This window comes from Nycticebus coucang, chromosome 10 (assembly GCF_027406575.1).
Source record: "Nycticebus coucang isolate mNycCou1 chromosome 10, mNycCou1.pri, whole genome shotgun sequence".
Taxonomy (NCBI): domain Eukaryota; kingdom Metazoa; phylum Chordata; class Mammalia; order Primates; family Lorisidae; genus Nycticebus; species Nycticebus coucang.
This window is the reverse complement of record NC_069789.1, coordinates 92,676,508-92,680,554: the sequence shown is the minus strand read 5'-3', so window position 1 is coordinate 92,680,554 and position 4,047 is coordinate 92,676,508. Positions and strand designations below refer to the sequence as shown.

Below are 4,047 nucleotides of genomic sequence, written 5' to 3'. Positions count from 1 at the left end.
AAAGAATATTGAATTTTGTCAAGTAATTATTTCTGCATCTATTAAGATGATTACATTTTCCTTACTTTACATATATGGTGAATTATACCAACTGAGTTTTGAATATTGAACCAACATTTCTACAAAAAACTATCCTTGATCATGAAATGTTATCTTTGTATGTAAAAATTTCAATTGCTTTTCAGAATTTATTTAAAATTTAAATTTGCTTAAAATGTACATTTATGTTTATAAGAATTATAGATCTATACTTTTCTGACAATGCCTTGATCTTGGTCTGAGTTCAGAGTCAGGCTGGCCTCATGAATGGGTTGAGAAATATTTCATTTTGTTTAATTTTTTGAAGGAATCTGTATAGCATTGGTACTGTTACTTCCATGAATGACTGCTGGAATTCTCTAGTGAAGCCATGTGGTTCTTAAGTTTTCTTGGTGAGGAGGTTTATAAGCACAAGTTTAATTTCTTTAATAGGTATAGAATAATTCAGGCTTGAGTGAGATTTGGTAGTTTGTATCTTTCCAAGCACTGGTTTAATTTCATGTGAGTTGTCAAACTTATTAGCTTAATGTTGTCCATAAAATTCCCTGCTATCCTTTTCATGTCTATAGAATCTGTAGTGATGCCCTTGATCTCATTCCTGATATTAATAATTGGTATCTTTCTTTTTCTCCTGGCCAGTATGGCTAAAAGCAATCTTACTGATCTTCCTAAAGAAATAGCTCTTGGTTTGATTGCTTTTCCATACTACTTCTACATTTTTATTTTAATGATTTCTGCTCTGGTTTTATTTATTTCTTTTCTTCTGCTTATTTTTACTTTGATATATTTTTTCTAGTTTCTTAAATTGGAATATGAGGGCATTTATTTTTCTCTTCTAAATAGTTATTTTAGTGCCATAATTTTTCCTTTAAGGACTGCTTTATCTCCTTTCAAAAATTTTTGAAATGGTAATTGTTCATTTTTGTTAATTTCAAAATGTTTTCCAATTTCCTTTTCTTTAATTTCTTATTTGACTTACAAGTTATTTAGAAGTGTGTTATTCTGTTTCCAGAGATTTGAGATTTTTCATATAACTTTGTTATTAGTTTTGATTTAATTGTTTTTGTAGTCAGAATATACACTTTGTATGATTTGAACCCTTTCATATTTCTGGGATTTCTATTATGGTTTGTTATATGATATTTCTTTTTAAATATTCCATGTCCACTTGTAAGGACTGTGTGGTCTGCTGCTGTGGGGTGGAGTGTTCTATAAATGTTGATCAGATCAAGTTTGTTGCCAGTGTTGTTCAAGTTTTTTATATTTTTACTGATTTTTCTACCTCTTTGTTCTATCAGTTATTGAAAAAACCAAGTATACTTTTGGATTTGTCTATTTTTGTTTGCAGTTCCATCAGTTTTTAAGCTCTTCATTTATTTGGAACCTCTGCTATGAGGTACATAGATGTTTATTATTTTTATGTTTACTTGATAAATTGACTCCCTTATCATGAAATAGAACTTTAATTTCCAGTAATGTTTTTTGCTTTGAAATCCACTTTGTTTTCTATTAATATAACAACTCCAGTTTCCTCTTGAGCACAGTACTAAGGTATATCTCTATACATTCTTTACTTTTAAAATATTTATATCTTCATATTTAAAGTGGATTTCATATTGGAAGTACACAGTTGAATCTTGCTTTTCAATTCAATCTGGAAACCTTTGCTTTTTACTCAGGGTGTCTAGATCATTTAGATCTAATGTAATAATTGGCATAGTTGTTTTTAACTCTAACATAATGTTGCTTTACTTCCTTTTGTCTCATTTTGTTGTTTTTCCCTTTTCTCTCTTTTCCTATTGTCCTTTGGTTTAATTGTTATGATTTTATTTTATCTCCTTTGTTACCTTATGTGTATTAGGTGTAACTGGGATTTATTTTTAGGTGGTTGCTCTAGGACTGATAGTATACACATTAATCAAAGTATATCATGTAGAGCAAGAGCTTTACAACAATACACTGTTTGCCTTTGTACAAATGGATGTTAACTGCATGCGCCCACTTAATACTTGGATTGTTTTCATACTTACCTGGTGGGGGTGATACCAAGATCATGAAAGTGATTTTCCCAGGGTGAGGTTTATTCACTGCACTCCAGATGTGCTGACCCCTGTGATTTCCCCAAATGTGGGAAACTTGACTGCATAATTTGTGGTAGTGGGGGACTGTGTTCATGCTCTCCCCTGAAAAAAAATAAAGAAAATTAAAAAAAAATTAGAAAAAAAATACTTGGATTGTTTTCAGTAGTCAGTTGTCTGTATCCATGGGTTATGAATCTGCAACCAATTGCAGGCTGAAAATGCAGCATTCACCAGATGTGATGCCTGCACATGTGGAGGGCTGACATTTCATATGCATGTGCTCTACAGGGATGACTGCAGGACTTCGGTGTGCGTGAACTTTGGTATATGCTGGGGATCCTGGAACCATACCCCTTCATATCCTGAGGGACAACTGGACTTCTATTTTTCCTGTCCTGATCTTTGTGCTATTTTTATTTGCTATGTGTAAAAGTTTGTCTACTACCTTAAAGAGAAGTCTGCTATCCGACTTACCTTTGTTTTTCTGTCTATAATATGTTCCCCCTTACCCCTATAGAAGCTTCAACATTTTTCTCTACATCATTGCTTTGAAATGATTTGATTACGATATACAGGAGTGAAATCTGCCAGGAGGGAGACCTGAGAAGAGGGTGTACCTGGTGAAGTCCACATGTGACACAGGGAAGACCACAGGAGTCAAGCAGAAATGAGATGAGAAATGCTGCCAGCAAGGATTTAAGATAAGAGATAGTGTGAGAATAAGAAGGGAGTGGGAAATTAAAATAGGAAAATGAAGAAGAAATTTTCTCCTTCAAAAAAAAAAAAAACATAGAAAAGATGATGTTTCATTTTTCTGTTATATCAGAAATGAGAAAGTGGTAATAAGTCAGGGTGAATTTTAATTTAATTTTACATAGAGAATACCTTTTAGGAAAGTAATCAATATAGTAATACTGCATTGATCAATATCTTGGCACTTAAAACTTTCAAGAAGAAATATCACTTATGCTGGTTTGCAAATATTCCCCTCCACAGAGGCTATGGATTATACCACATTATCCCCTTAACTCTTCTCAGAATCCATCATGAATGAAGATAAATACATATGAAAAAGTATTTGTTAAAGTGGCTTAATGGCTGAGATAGTTAATTTCAAGAGAGTAAGGACACAGTTGTTACACGCCAAGGACAGGATTGTCATTTCATCCTTGCTGTATTTTGTGTGACTTTGTGTAATTCACTTAATCAGTGAAGCCTCAGTTTCTTCAAGTGTGAAATGAATGTAATAAAATTCATTACTATTAGGAAATAGTTACCATGCCTTTCCAACTAATCAGAATATGGCAAGGATAGATAGAACAATACTTGTGAAAATACTTTGTCAACTATAAAGAACTGTGAAAATATCAATTTTCATTTTTCCTAAATAAATAACTTAAAGTAGATCAAAGGGAAAGTAGAGGTTTATGAATGCACCGATGAACACTGTGGGGGGAAATGTTTGTCAGTGGTGTGCTTTGAGTGGATGTGAAAACATAGAGTGGACTTCAAATTTGTGAAACTTCTAGAATAGCAGCTGGATGAGACGGAATTTGAAAAGTCCAGATTTATAACATGCAACAGATATATGTGTATATAATACCTTGCTTTATTGTGCTTTTCTTTATTGCATTTTGCAGATACTGCATTCTTTGATAATTAAAGACCAGTGGCAACCCTGCTTCCAGTAAGTGTGTAGGCAGCCTTTCTCCAACAGCATGTATTCACTGTGTGTCTCTGTGACACATTTTGATAATTCTTGCAATATTTCAGAATTTTTATCATTATTACATCTTTTACAGTGACCTGTAATAAGTGACCTGTAATAAGCTCTTTGATGTTACCCTTATTGTAATTGTTTAAGGACACTACAAATCATGCCCATATAAGATGGTGAAATTAATTGATAAATGTTATGCGTGTTCTG

The 4,047-nt window shown here is 32.7% G+C and overlaps 1 non-coding gene across 1 annotated transcript; it reads left to right on the top strand.

Annotated features, from left to right (window-relative positions):
* The first annotated feature begins 2,061 nt into the window (after positions 1-2,061).
* LOC128598057 (U1 spliceosomal RNA) lies at positions 2,062-2,225 on the top strand. The gene has a single exon (XR_008383563.1). It is a non-coding gene; the product is annotated as a U1 spliceosomal RNA (small nuclear RNA).
* Positions 2,226-4,047: the final 1,822 nt, after the last annotated feature.